The 15,901-nt window shown below is 45.3% G+C and overlaps 1 long non-coding RNA gene across 1 annotated transcript in view; it reads left to right on the top strand.

Annotated features, from left to right (window-relative positions):
- The window catches only part of LOC119401411 (uncharacterized), a 195,962-nt gene extending 180,266 nt beyond the window's left edge, over positions 1 to 15,696 (top strand). The window contains exons 2-3 of the long non-coding RNA XR_005185429.2: positions 13,763 to 13,849; positions 15,651 to 15,696. This is a non-coding gene — a long non-coding RNA (uncharacterized LOC119401411). The remainder of the gene's footprint in view (positions 1 to 13,762; positions 13,850 to 15,650) is intronic.
- Positions 15,697 to 15,901: the final 205 nt, after the last annotated feature.

Genomic DNA, 15,901 nt, shown 5'->3' with positions numbered 1-15,901 from the left:
GCCAAGTAAATGGTTAGATAAATTCTGTAACAGTGCAGGTTAAAAGACGCAACACGTGAGCACGAAAGTGGAATAAGCTTTTCTCTTATTTTGTGCGAACGAATAGAAACTACACTTTCCTGCATAGAAACAGAAAGAGAAAGAAATGGTCCACTCTCCGATGTACACAGTATGCGTTAACTGCTGGTAACGTCTTTGTGCGGGTTTCCTTGCGGGTTTCCGCAGAACTGATTTGCAATACTTTATGTACGTTCGTGCGTGCGTTTGTATGTGCGCGTGTATATATACGCAAGCAAAACTGAAAAATTTCGGGGAGGGGGGGGAGGTTGAACCCTCCCCCCCCCTGGCTACGCCCCTGCGGCCTACGGTAATGTAATTAGCGTCCACGAAACGTAGCGATATGAGGTTTTGCTGAAGACACCTTAATTACAATCTGTAGCGGTCATTCTGCGACCCTCATTGCTCAGCTTTTGTTACCAATTGCGTGGTTCGTTCGCTTACGTGGACGTTGGTGAGATTTTTTCGATGTTTAGTACTTTATTCCCGCAAACGTTGATAGTTAACGTTATGCGAAACCAAGTGCTAATCGCAGGCATGCTCGAACAGATGTTGCAAAGGTGTACTTTTACGGAAACTGTTACCGACTTCTTCCCTTCTTTGTAAACCAAAGTTCTTTACTCTTCGGCCGCTCTAGCAGGACAGAAACCACAAGAAAAACGTAGTACCAACCTCACTCAGTGGGTACCCAAGTTCCAGCTTGTTCATTTCATCTCTTTATCCACGCGGGGCTGCTTCTGTTGCCGATTTCATCACTTACTGCTATTATCCCGCTTGTCTATTCCGCATAGACCAAGAATAGGCACACACCCAATGGCCCAAGTTTGTCATGCGATTATGGTTAGACTACAGTACACCAAAATGGTGTCAGGATCCTATAAGAACGTTAAAGAAAAACGTTTCTAATTGGCCTTTGCGAGCACTCTCTACCTTTCTATAGATTGACTAGGCCGTAGAGCCTCAATCACCCAACAAATCCAAGGCGAACTAAATATAGTTCACGGCAGTGCGTGATTTCGCCATGCGCGGTACTCACGGTTGTCTCCTCCCCAAAACGTTGTTTCCAGCGACATTCATCGTCCATCGACTTCTCATCACTGTAAACCTCCATGTACACCGGCATATCTATCCTGAATGGGAAGCGTACAAGAGGTATCTACGTCTCCGGAAAGTGAAAATTCCGTAAAGGGGACCATTTATATAGGCAAAGCAGAAGGTGTACAGAAACGAAGGGGGAAAGAAGGCATTTTTTTTTTCGGCAGACAGCCTAACTGTTCCCCTCAATCCGGGCATTTCGGCTATAATACCAGACAATATTTCCGGCCAAATTTTCCTGGCTCTTCCACATTCCGTGTTAACAGCGATGAATACGAAGGACCTTGACGAGAGCAGAGGTCGCAAGATCGATACTATGAAAGCGTGATTAACGCTGCCGCAATTATTAAAGGAAAGTATATGATAGCAGACGATTCATTTGTATACGCAGAGTTGTGTAGGCGGCGTCTTTTTGCCGATGCTGTACGGTGCTGTGCTAGACACGCAACATAGAGGTTGCGTGTCTAGCACGCAACATCTACATTGCAAAACCACCCTTTTCGCTTCTCGTTCGTCCGCGATGCAGAGGTAAAACTGAGAAGGAAGACCTTTCCTATATTGATTACCTCAGCATAATGACGGGCCACTATCTGCGCGCTCATTTCCTAGCTAATTTGTGCCGTCGCTTTCTCTTACGTTCGCTAACTGCTAATGCCTTCTTTTGTCGGTTCAGGTTCAAAAGGCGCGCGTTCTCTTTTCTTTCACTGTTTCAGGAAGGAAAGCGCCGCTCGCTTTCCTTTCTTTGCGCGTGTCTATCACCACTTCGCTCTGTGAATTCAGAATTATTTGCACGCGCTTCGCCGCAAGAAACTCTTTGGGCGGGAAACTTACGGATGTTATATATGCAAGTATTGGAAATTGAAATTATTTACCGTGTGTGCGGACGGCGGGAAGCATCGCTGACTGAATTGGCACGGTCGTTGAGCCAGTTTTACGAGTTTCGCGTACTCAATGCAAGCTGTATAATCATTTCACGTTTTACATGAAATTCCGAGCACTCTGTAGCAAATAATCGTGAATGTCGCAAGAAGATTGACAGTGCACGTACCGTGCACAATGACGTGCAAAATACAGTCGCGCACACTCACGCTGGAGTTTCCGCAGGCCTTTTTCGGATGCGGCGTAACACTTTATTCTCGCGAAAACTGGTTGCGGATATTTATGAAAGAGGTGTTCCGGGTTCTCCTAGAATCCACCCGCGATGTTATTGACGAAGCATCATAACACGATCACTGCAAGCAAACACGAAAAGTTCAAGTTTCATCTGCAGGCGTTGTTTCTGCAAAATCTCCCAACGCAGCTAGCTGCAGCTCCCTTCAGTTTGGCAGCACTTTCTGAACCAGTTCGCGAGAGTGCTTTAACAAAGTCTGGGAATGGCCGTTGTGACTCCGTTAGTGCTCACCTGGTCGACTCCCATTTATTGTCCAGCTTTTTTTACAAAGTGTCCATATATATATATATATATATATATATATATATATATATATATATATAAATATATATATATATATATATATATATATATATATATATAAATATATATATATATATATATAAAAATATATATATATATATATATATATATATATATATATATATATATATATATATATATATATATATATAGCGCAGAAACGAACCCCGGACAAGACGACAGGACGAGCGCTACGCGATGACCAACCAACACGCCCAAATCCTATCCCTTCTGAGATCATAGTTATACGGCCGGAGGTGGGTTATTAGGGCAACGAAAATTGACCGTCGGCATCGGCGGCGTCAGCACGAGTGATGCAAAAAATCGTCGTCACGTTATGACGACACTATATGCGGTCATCATGACTTCACAGATCACCAAAATTTGTGACGTCATAGTGACGTCATCATGTCGTTACATGCGTGACGTCGCGTGATGACGTCGCCACGTGACGCGTCGCTTGGTCAAAGGTGGGCCGATCACGGAGGCAGTGCAAAACCAAGTGAGGTGCCAAAAGCTTGCAATGCCTCCGATCCTGGAGACAGTGCAAAACCGCGTTAGGTTCAGAAAGGATTCGGAGGGGGGCGCGGGAAGATCAATACATCGACTGAGAAGAAAAAGAAGTAGATGGCTTTCACCTTCGGGTCGTCTTAGGCGGATGCATAAAGGGCCCTGGGAATTTTTTTTTATGGACCGACTAGCCCAGTACCCTACCCTATACACTAAACCGCTATGGTCCGCATTTTAGATGGAGGTGAAAATGCTTGAGGCCCGTGTACTACTTACATTTAGGTGCACGTTAAAGAACCACAAGTGGTCGAAATTTCCGGAGCCCTCCACTACGGCGTCCCTCATAATCATATAGTGCTCTTGGGACGTTAAACTCCAGATATTATTATTATTATTATTATTAAACCATTATGGTCTACGACGTGACGTCGTATTTTTTGCCTGCTTACGGGACAGACAGCGTGTTTTTTTAGACAATGCAGACTTTTTATAAAAGTCCTATGGCAGTTAGGAGTCTGTGTCCTTGCACAGTAACTGTACGTCGAGGTGGAAATACTTTGCTGCCGCTAGTGACATTGTAATAACTAAGTGACGAAAACTCGTTTATTGAATTTTTAGCTGTTTACTTAGGGGCATTTGTTTAAATGGGAAAGTTGTAGGCCACCTAAATTTGTGGGATATCTATTTTTTATAAATCAGATAAGTTGCACGTAACTTGAGATATCCATTATCCCGTTATCGAATTTTAATGGCGACCGGGCCTGGCACGCGGGAAGCGCGGCCGCTCTGTTACGTCAGACCAGTATTTCCCGTGAGAAGGAAGTGACGAAATTTTCATGAAGGCGCTTTGTGGCAGTATCTCGTTTTGGAAAGCGGCCAGTCTCCTCACTTGCAGCAGCGGATCGCCTCGTACCTTTGCGTGTGGTGTTTGGAGCATACTCGCTTCCTTCGCGCTTTACGCAAGAAAGACGCAATATCCACCTTTTCTTTCTCTGTACAGCATAAAACTCTGCGGCATAAACTCTGTGTACAGCATAAAGTGAAAGAGCGTGGCTTTTTTTTTTCTCCGCTACTAAAGTCAACCTTTTTCGAGCTTAGAAACATTAATATAGAAGTACAACCTAATGTGCCTTTTGGAGGCGAAATGATTAAGGCCCTGGTGCTGTGCGATATCAGTGCACGTTCAGAGCTCTCGAGGTGGTCGAAATTATCCGGCGCCGTCGACTACAATGCCCGTCATAACCAGAGTTGATTTGGGATGTTAAACACCAGAAACCAACCTTTCTTTGGTGCACGTTTAAATCTTCGCAATTTGTGTCCTTGACTCTCAGTGACACAACAAAAAGACACCTTGCACATGCTCCCGCGTGTGACACCCGGGAAAACGCGCACTTTCTTTTCACAAAAGTTTCGACGACATTTGTTCGTTTTTTTTTTTTATTGCTACAAGTGACCCAGGCTTCGAGCGGCGTATCGCTTCCACCATCCCGGAGCCGCCCAAGCACGTCATGCAGCGACAACGGCTACAGATACATATACGAGCACCGAGCCGAAGAAAACGGAGAGAAACCGCTTAACTGCCAGCGCCGGGCGCTCATTAGGCCGCGGGCTCGCTGAGGCGATCTGGGACCAGCTGGCGACCGGGCTGGGAAGGAAGAGCGAGAGAGCATCGCACCCTTTGCTCGGGACCGTGCACGTACGTCGCGTTGTTGTTGCCCGGGTTGGCGCAAGCGCGCGCATGCACGTCATCAAGTACCGACTCGCGTGCATAGTTAACGGGGAGGCGCGACAGAGAGCGGCGATCGATGCATGCGAAGCCGACTGGCCGTGAGAACCCGCGTCCCGGTAACTGAGAACCCGAGTGCGGCAGGAGATCAACAGGTCGCGCCGAGCGCCGGCGCGCTCCTGCTTTTCCGTTCAAGCGTAACGTGACGCTGATGTATTACGCAGACTGCGGTGGCTGCCCTTCCATAAAACGAGTTCGAGGTCAGCCTACACCACGGTGCGCCTTGCAGTGTGCCACGGGCATCGCCACCAGACGTATGCGAGTACGTCCCCGCCACTGGTGTTTTAAAGACACCAGTGGCGTCCGTGCGAAAGAAACATTGACTCGGATATAAATGTTGCTGCGTGCTTCGTTTCCGCGGCGAAAGAGCGGCGACTAGCGCTGGACGCGAGGACGCCTGTACCGTATGTGCGTATCGCAATGCCAAAGCCGGCGAGAATGGGCGAAAGTCGTTTGTTTTATCCGACGTAACACGCGAGGGGCTTAGGGGAATAAGTTTTGGACACCGTCATGAAGCACCGAGCTATGATTCGCGAACGCTGCAAACTTGTACTTAGTGATACATCACGCAAACCGAGTGCCTCTAAAGATATTACTAGTCACAGGCTGATTTTCAACACTTTTTTTTTTATTGCGATAGCAATTATATGTACACTTCCGGCTAATTTTTGCCGTTATGTCTCGGATATGTATATGTATGTATATATATAAAGGCACAAAGAAAAATAAACCCGAAGAAAAAATTCCGAAGCACCCTACCGGGGATTCAAACCATCGACCCCATCGCTCCCCAGCCCGTTGTATTAGACAGCTCAACCATGCTCCATGCATTCGCCAGCGAAATAACGGCAAGCTATTTATATACACCATTTACCGCTGGTGGTAAGCAAATCTCAGAGGAGCTTGAGCGTGTTTTCTATCATGCAACGCTCCTAATTTTCTTTCAGTTTGAAAACTGCCCTTGAGACGCGCATGGTAAAGTGGCCCTTTTCTGTACCCACTCGTGACGTGGAAGGAAAAAAAAAAACAGAAAGAACACCGGGCACAACTTACATCAGACGCCGGCCCCCGTATGGCAGGAGACGCAGGGGGTCATTCCGCGCACCGCAGTTTAAAAGAAAAAGAAATATCTAAGAGCATCTGATTCTCATTGTCAACACTTGCAGCGCGTTGCTCAAGCAGAAAGACGTAACAACTGCGACAGTTGTTAGTTCACGCTTGCCCTGTGCATGCCTGTGCGTTCTTTTCGGGTGTCCTTCTTTGTGCTTCAGCGGCACGCTGCAAGTATCGAGCTGCTTCTCGTTCTTCGTGTGACATTCCAATTTCTTGCTATCGCATTCATTGCTTCGCCCTTGCGGCGAAACTGTGACTTTTTTAATACCGAGACGAGTGGCGCTCTTTGCAGAAGACGGAGGTTAACCAGATATTAGCGTCGGGTTTTCTACCCTGCCCTGGTGTGAGGAAATGGGCAGTGGAAAGAGAGAGAAGAGGAAGATGAAAACACGCACGCACCCACACAAACATGATTCCAAGCGTACGTGGTAATCGAAATATATATATATATATATATATATATATATATATATATATATATATATATATATATATATATATAAAATCAAGCACGTAGGCAAAATTGTTCAATAAGGGACTGACGTTTCGGCCGCGGGACCGGCCTTCGTCGGAGTGATGCGAACATGCGACGGTACCGCAATATAAAATGCGCAGTCGCATGTTCGCATCACTCCGACGAAGGCCGGTCCCGCGGCCGAAACGTCAGTCCTTTATTGAACAATTTTTCCTACGTGCTTGATTTTTTTGAACTTTTACTTCCGGGTCCTTTGTTAGCACTTTATTGTTTATATATATATATATATATATATATATATATATATATATATATATATATATATATATATGGCTCTGAAATAAAGACAGGAGCAGAGAAGGGGGATTAGGGGAGGATGAAAAGGATCGCATGTTGGCCCACCCATATTATGACACTCTGACACAACGCCAAAACAATACTGTACTGCGATTCCTCTCCGCTTCCCGAAACCTCTACATAAGACAAACGAACGGAATGTAAGCGCACAAAGAAAGTACAGGATTCTCGAACAGCACTACTTGATCCCTTTTTCTCGCCTGGAGATCAAAGCGTTCTGGTTCTCCAGGACAGATTGATTGGATTTGTGGTTTTGCAAGCTACCGCCGAAACAAGGACTGCGAGAGCCGAGTTAATGATTGAAACGAAGATAAGTCGGTCAGCGAGCCCCTCACAGGGTTCGTGTGATTGGACAAGGAAGGTGTAACATTCGCCGTAGAAATTCTTCGAAAATTGTAACAGGCACACCCACCTGCCCGTGAGAAGTGTATATTGTACCGTAGGTATAGATAGGAATGAAGTCGTCGTTTCACCCAAACTGCGATGTTGGAGGCCAGAAGTTTGAGTAGCGCTCTATCGCGTGGTATGGTAGTGTGGGGGCCTCCGCTGCTGTACTGTGAGCGCTTGCGAGTACCTTGAAGGCTGCTTTACTCAGCAGATCAGGCTCCGCTCTTCTAGCTTTGAAACAACGTGAGACGGCAAGTTCGTCGATAAGTCAAATTCAATTATATTCTAGAAACTTCGTTTACTTTTGTTCAGAGACAAGACGCCTGCGCGAGATATTGATGACTGCAATAAATGTCTTCGCTTTGTATATGGCCCGCTATCATGTTTCTAGATCGTTTACTTAAAACATGAAGACGAGGTTATACCTTTCAATTGACGCTTCTTTCTTTCTTCGCAGTCGGCCCGTCTATGGACAAAAGTGAACCAAGCTTCTAGATTAGAACCGAGTGTGATAGAACAGTAATTTATGAGCAAGGGTCGCCAGGAAAAAAAATTTGAGGACTCATTCCACTCTTCGAAGGTGGATGACCAGCGAAGCCGTTTAGCACGCGACACAGCGGAGGGCAGTTTGGTGTACAGGATCTGGTTGTTAACGTGCCGATCACCGCTTAAGCCATTGTGTAGACTCCAGGGGCGTAGCCAGAAATTTCTTTTTTTTTGGGGGGGGGGGGGGGGGAGGGGTTCAACTATACCTTAAGCATGTTCGTGCGTGCGTTCGTATGTGTGCGTGTATATATACGCAAGCAAAACTGAAAAATTTCGGTCGGGGGGAGGGGGGGAGGTTGAACCCCCTCCCCTTCCCCACCCTCTTGGCTGCGCCTCTGGTAGACTCTACTGCGGCGCATCGACGACGACACCGCCATCGAGGTTATGAGTAGGCTTTACTGCAATAGTGTGGGAAAGCCAAGTTACAAAGACCAATAACTAACGCTCCCAAACACAAATGCATTTCTGGGAATAAGCTTTTCAAAGGACAATATAAGCCATCTTATATCAAAATGTGAAGTCCCTAGGACCTATTTATTAGCCATCTTATATCAAAATGTGAAGTCCCTAGGACCTATTTATTATTTCATGAATTGTTTGCTGTATCCCTGAGGTGCCTGCTGGCGCCGGTGATATTCCGTAGCTATTCCTTTCGTCTTTACTCGTAGGCACGTTGCTCTTCTAGAGTCCCGACCACGGTAGCAGAAAATTCAAGTCATTCATTTGGTTCAGATATAATGGCACGACCGCTACATCAAAAAAAGAGGTGCAGCCTGTTGCGTGGCGCCAAAACGGCGTCTCTGGCCTAGTTCTCCGTGCATTCACTGTGGCGCCACTGCTCGGGGACAGCTCGTGATGGAGTAGCGCTTCCAAAGCGGCGTTGGTACTCGCGACACTGACTCTAATCAGGCAGCAAAATAATGCGCTTTCTAGTTGCACATTACAGGTGGAATACTTAAGTCATCATTATGGAAGCGCCAATTACGCCACAGGCGTGAGCAGGTTACCACGGGTGTGACAACCACATTCTGGCACAAACCGGCGTCCGCCTTGTGTCCCCGAACAGTGGCGTCTTCACCAAAAACAGCGGCCGCAATCGTCAAATTAGCCAAGATGCGCTCACACCATTGACGGCGACGTGACGCAGCTGGCTGTACTTTTTTTTTATGTTGCGGCCATGCTAGGGGTGAAGACGTTTGCTTTTAGAGCGTCGGGGTCCAGGTTCAAGCCCCAGCACTGCTAACAATTTTTTTCCTCTCTGTTGCATTAGTTTGTTCCGCCGCTCCATTGATGGGCGCCAAGGGTTCCATTTTAGTGCTTCAAAATGCTTCAATACACATTAGTTCTTGCACTGCTCCCTAGAGGGCACTAGTGGATCTTCAAGAGGACGTCACTGAATTCCGGATCCTAACCATACATACCTTCTCTGTAAATGTGCGCAAGCTGTATCAAATTATCTATAGTACGCTGAGGTTGTGCACCTTTGCATTTAAAATAAACTTGATTCTTCCTTTTTCCCATCGACGACGGACAAGTTATTAAGTAACAAAGAATGATTTCGGCGCGCTAAAGTCGATTCAGTGTTCCTGTATTAATTGTACGTTCTTATACTGAGTGTAGCAGTATAAAAATGCGAGGTGATAATACCAATCGGAAAACAACGCTGTCCCTTTGTTTTAAACACTGTATACACACGCTTCGTATGTGTAGACACGCGTACGTTGCACCAAATGAAGGTGTTTCTATAAAAAATAAAATCCGTCAGCACTGCACAATGGCACCAAGGTCTCGCGGATTGTTGCACACAAGCAACATTGACACCTATTCAGCTCTTTTGAACCATGTGGTGTTCTTTAACGTGCATTTAATCTAAGTACACGGGCCTCTAGCATTCCGCCTCCATCGAAATGCGCCCGCTGCGATCGCCGTTCGACCCCGCGACCTTCTGTACAGCAGTCGAACACCATAACTTATTCGCACCTAAAACGAAATACATAGGGCGCTGCGAAGTTGAGCTATAGATGGCAGCGGTAAGAAGGTCCATGTATCAATGTGCGGATTGTTGTTGCTAGAAATAGTGCGTTTCCTAGATTGCGATGTGAAAACGCAGTGTTTTGTCGAAGGTGAGACTGTCCTTGCTTGCTACCGATTAGCTCGTTTTCGCTGTCGCGAATGACAAAGTAGACGGCGAAATAAATGTTGTTGCAGCGTTCGCGTAAGCGTCTGGCGTGAATTCGGACGCACAAGAAATCCCAGTGCGGCAGCGAAGTGTTTTTGTTGAGCCTGTGCTCTCCGATGGTCAATCCTCCTGCACTGCTGACTTTTAAGCGAAGTGCAAACACGTATCAGCCGTTCTCATCTACGGCTAGGTAAGTTTTGCTGCGCTGTCACGGGCCGTGTCAATCGGCAAGGCAGAAAAACCGTTCGGCAGTGTTTTGAAGGTAGGTGCGCCAACGCACTCGGTAGTTGCCGGTGGGTATCGTTTATTGAATGCTGATTGCCTAGAGCATCACGGCGACGTCAGCATTTTGCAGCGACATTGTCAGCCGGTTACTTCGTCGCGTCCTAGTATAAATGTGCTCAAATGCAAAGAATGAGGCGGTGATGGTACACCGAGCGAAATAAGGTTTCAGGTACGAGAAGAGGCCGAGGGAAACGATGACTACTACCTGCTGAAGAAATGATCGTAGAAAACTTGTTCACCATTTGTGCACTGCGCAGAGCCTTGTTGATTTGTCTGTTTGTGCGTGGCTGTGTCAGCTGATCCGCATACGTGAGCGGAATTGTGGTACCCGTAAATTCTTCTGCTTACCTGCTGCTACAGCAGTGTATATCGTTATAGGTAGCTGTAAGTTGGCCCTATCCTAGCTCCCTGAACCCTACGATGAGACATCAGGCAGGCTATACCAACGTTACTAAATTAGGTTGGGCTGTACCAGTACCCAAAAATCAAGGAAACCGAGCACGCAAAATCTAAAGAACAAGGCTCAAAGCTACTATATACATATCTAGCAAGAATCTCAGGCCTGCCTTGACGCCACGCAGCAAGCACGCTGAAATCAACACTACCAAGATTTCGATTTTACCTGCCGCTGTGGTCTAGTGGTTACGGTGCTTGGATGCTGACCCGAAAGATGCGGGGTCGATCCCAGTTGTGGCGGTCGCGTTGCGATGGGGGTGAAATGCTAGATGCGCGTGTACTGTGCAATTTCAAACCCCAGTTGGTCGAGATTATCCGATGCCCTCCACAACGGCGTCTCTCACAGCTTGTATCGCTTCGTGACGTTCCCATAAACGATTCCGATTCATTCCAGCCGTGTTATCCTTACGATTCGTTGATGTTGTTCGAAGAGTGCAACAAATTTTTAGCACAGTGCCGCATTACTTGTCCCTGAAGTGCCGAGAACAAACAACCATCGTCGTAGTAACATTGCGGGTGCGGAGGTTGGGTATTTACTCCGTTCTTCACCGTTCATTCAGAAAATGGAAGCTTGTGAAGGTACATTATCCCATTATCCTAGCCACGTGCACAGCGAAACGCAGATAAACTGTTTTGGACTGCGTTTCTTTTTGCTTTCCTGACGGTGAATCCATCCGCCAGAACCCCTACCGCACGTGCGAAAGTGAATGTCGTCTGCTACATGGACCTCAATAGCCTGTTTCGCGCTCTCTCCGCTAGGTGGCGTATTGGCTCAAATTATTCGCGAATAGACTACCGCCGTGGGTGCACAGGAAAGAAGAATCCAGGGTGGTCGAAGTCTATACAAAACATTCTATATACTACGATGTCTAATATGACCGCCGGCTGCTGACTCTTTCATAAATATAACTAACCTTTCTTTCAACTTGCTGGATCTGCTTCATTGTCGCTCCTTATTAAATTTTACTCATTTCGAAATAAAAATAAATCTCGCTCTTCATGCTCGATGGCAAGTTGTTTTTTAGGGTGTGATATCGACTTGACATTGTCGCGAAAACGATGGGAAATGTCGCACAATCGATACGCATACTCAACGACATAGGCCCGCCCTTTACAGCTTCAAAATTATTCCGATACCCTAAATTATATGATCAAATATGAATAGGTTCACAAGTGTCCCTCCCTTGAAGTAGTACCTTCATTTCACTTCTTGCACGAAAAGCTTCAGTAAAACGGAAATTTTCGACCCGCTGAAGATTCGATAGATGCGTTTGCAATACGCAAGTCAGAACCGCAAAGCGTTGGCGAAGCGTTTTCTAACAAGCGGAGACGGCTTGCTCTTTGAAATAAAAAGAAAAGAAAGAATGTGAACGTCAAGACTCAGTGCGTTCGCGCAGATGTTTGCTTGAGCGTAAGGTGATAAAAATGTTTTTTGTTGTAAGCGATGTAGAGAAAAGAACGCACGCAGTGGCTAGTAAAGCAAAAGACAGCCTTTTTTTACGAGGCTGGATGCGGATGCTTAAACACGCCAGGAAAGCAGGCGAAAGTACTTTTCTTTTTCACCGTCTGTGGGGAATATCCTTTTCACATATCTTTTGTCGTTGTTTGAGTCCGGCTTATAGTCAGCATTAGAAACTCTGTGTATGCTCAAAGGGAGAAGAAGTTTCTTTAATCCCAAGGCTTGTATAGAGAGACAGTCACGTTTGTTCGCTTAGTTAACCATAGAAACAGTACATACAGCGCCGTCTAATTATGGACAGAAATAAAATATACAACCGATCAAAAACAGAGGCGCAGTAGCCTCTTTGTTTGTAAAGCGTGTAGTAACATTTTGAATATTGTGCCACTTTTATTACCCTTAATCTAATTTCACAGACTTAAACGGGCTGTTTGTAGTGTTTTTATCTATGCGGTCTACTCGGTGGACTCTTTCTTGAAAAAATTGGCGTGACTCCTTGCGCGTGACAATATTTGTATCTTCTAAATTGTATAATTCTATCATAAACCGTGTTTTAACTAATGAACGCCCAAAATGAACTCTATAATAGCCCTTCAATATTTATTATGCTAATGGTATGTGATATACAAATCAATATATGTAAGGCCGAACTATTAACTTGTGAACATATTTATTGATAACTATGTAATAATTAGGAAGAGAGATCAGACTGGACGTGACGATGTGAATCCTTATGAGCCCTATGAACAACGATGCCATATTTGGAGTTGGGGGTTAACCCCTCAAGCTGTGCTTCAGGGACGTCGTTCTATACTATTTTTTATAACCAGTTAGCAATTCTTGGTCATGTGCCTCGGTCGAACCAAACGCATGTTCTTACATTCTTGAATCGAAAGACAGCCAACATAATAGAGCGCCATTAACACTGATCACTGCGGCAGACTAGTACATATATACACTGAAGTCTCCAGTGAGTCAGCCTTACGTTTGGTCACGCAAAATAAACACTGAATACCAAGGAAAATTACCGACTCTTCATTGGTACCCCTTTTTTTCTGGGATCCACTCATTACCGCAGCGGTGGTGAAGTGGTGGATAGTCCACCTACTGTACGGCAGTTTTTGGGTTCGATTTCCAGTGCAACTAGGTACCCACCGGTTTTTCTAATGCAGAAAAAGACACCCCGACCTGGCGATCGGTATGCGGGTATTCATCTCAACAAGGTTGCCTCTAACTTTCTTTCTCAATCTTAAAGCACTATCACAATTCGGAATAGTAAATTTCGTTTTTCTGTTCAAAATTGGAATAGGTGGACAATGTAGGAGCAGCTGTTTCCCACGCATTGTTGTGGCGTTTAGTTCGAGCAAATCATTTGCAGGTCTACGCACGTCCTTGTCAATCTCCTTACCTTCGTTACGCTCGTCACGTGAAGACTGCAGCAGCGTGAACATGCTCAGCAGTTTTATACTTCTTAGTTCGTTAGTGAGTGATCAATTCTTTATTGATACCTTTCTATATTGCTCGTTGACAACTGTTCGCGCTTCTCAGGGCTCACTTTTTTTTTGTTTTCGTGCTCTTTGCAGACGCCTACCACATTCGGGCGTTCGGAAGCAAAGGCGAGTCCAGGAAAAGCTCCCGACGACACACGGAATCCTGGTACATGCCTAGAGGTACGAACCGTGTGGCAGCTTCTATCTTTGTTTCGTGCATTGTGCGAATGTGTACACGTACAAATATTTAACGGAGATCTCTTATCTAATAGGGCGATATTACAACGATACAGCCCAGACAAGCCGTCGAAAAACACGGGAACGTTTGTCAACGCGCTTTATTTCAATGCACCTTCGTCTATTACGTTGGCAACGGTGCTCAGCAAGATGTAATACATTTTATATTCTAACACACCAGTCACACGTACAAAAGATTTTTCTTGCAGTTGTCAGGTTTAAAACTTTAAGCGTCCTGGGGACGCCCTTTGTTTTGCTTAGTGCATGGGACAATGGGACTCGCCAGTCGTACGCATGACTGGAACACTGCGATGAACGTTGCCTCGAAATGTTGAAGACACTTATATCACCACGGAAGCTGTTTGTTTAGCTGTCATACATTTAGATACAATGATGACAAGCTTTACTCCTGATTACGCCTCGGTAACGACGAGAAATGTTACATCTGTTTAAAACATCGTCAGTGAATGGAACTTCTTCGCGGAAAAAACGCAAGAACAAGAAACTCACTATGGTTGAGTACTTTCGCGCATTCCAAGCAGCTTAAAAGTTAAACGATGACTTATACCTCACCGCTTTAATAATACAATCATTGCAAGAATATGGCCCTGTTAGTTTTTTTCTTTGTTGTTTTCTCTGAAATCTTCGCACATAGTTAAAGGGACACTAAAGGCAAATATTAAAAGGCAAATAACAATCTACGTCAGAATGAAAGCTCAATGTATGACGACGTCTAAAACGGCAATATTATCAACAGCAGTGCCCTACTTACCGAGAAATTAAGCTAAACATATCCCACGATGAGAGCCACGAGCGGGACATTTTGGAAATGATTCCGCTAACGTGAAAGAGTCTGACTACAACGAATCACTTGTAATCAATCTAGCTGCAATAAAAAAAGAACCTTCCGTGCATCAAGAGACGTAATACAATGCTGCTTGTTCGTTTCTGTTTGATTAATGGAAAAAAGAACCTCTTTGGCGTTGCCATGGGAAACGGCGAGCGTGGTTCAAAGGTTTAGTTTTCGCCGTATTGCGCTTGGCCCGGCGCCCTGCCTCGCTCACGCGGTCACGTCTCAGTGGTAGTTTCGGTATCGCGTACTGCCGCGTGTGTTTTGCGCGCTCGTGAAAGTCGCTCTGACAGAAAGTTCGACAAAATGCCGCATGCATGTGATGTTGCCGGATGCCCGAATGGTGCACGCCGCCAGTGCACGCCGCCGCGCAGTAAAGGCGGGCAACGTTGGGCACGGCAACAGTTACGTGAGGAAGACCGCTTTCAGGCGGGTGATTTGAAGTGCGCTAACGCGATGCGGGCCATTAAAATGTGATTTTATTTCAAAATAAGCACTTCCTGGGCACAAAAGTAGCACTACAAGGTTTCTGGACCACTATTTCAACAATCAACGTCGACTTAATATTTGCCTTTAGTGTGCCTTTAACGCCCACAGGTACCTCAATGTCCAATGAGCACATAGTGCTTTTTGAATATGCAACTATTAACAAGAACAGTGCGCAGTAGAAAAATATGATTTTTCAAATTATTTGTTCTTTCCTTGTGATTGACTTTTTCATATGTAATGGGGGATTTCTTTATTTCCGACATAATCAGGGATTCGTTTTTCGCTGTAGAAGGAGTCACCCGTAGAGTTGGCAATAATAAAAAAAAACAATTTTTGGATAATTAACACCAAATTGTCTCGGTTAGAAATTCAAGTAATATGACATCCTCTTGTTCTTACATACAGATGCGCCTACAGACTTTGAGGAAGAGACGACTGACGGTAAGTGCGAAATGCTCGTGTTTATTTGCCTGTAGAACCCTACTCAACCACAACGTGATAATAACAGAACAAAAATGTAGGCGTTGTTTTTGACTGCGAACATGAAAAATAAAGTAAAATGCCGCATTCATTTCATAGATATAACCTTTAGAAAAGTGATGTCTTGTTCATTTTTTCATACTTTCATTAGAAAAAAGTAATAATGCGCCGTTATA

The sequence above is a fragment of the Rhipicephalus sanguineus genome, chromosome 1, assembly GCF_013339695.2.
Source record: "Rhipicephalus sanguineus isolate Rsan-2018 chromosome 1, BIME_Rsan_1.4, whole genome shotgun sequence".
Taxonomy (NCBI): domain Eukaryota; kingdom Metazoa; phylum Arthropoda; class Arachnida; order Ixodida; family Ixodidae; genus Rhipicephalus; species Rhipicephalus sanguineus.
This window is presented reverse-complemented; position numbering and strand designations above follow the sequence as displayed.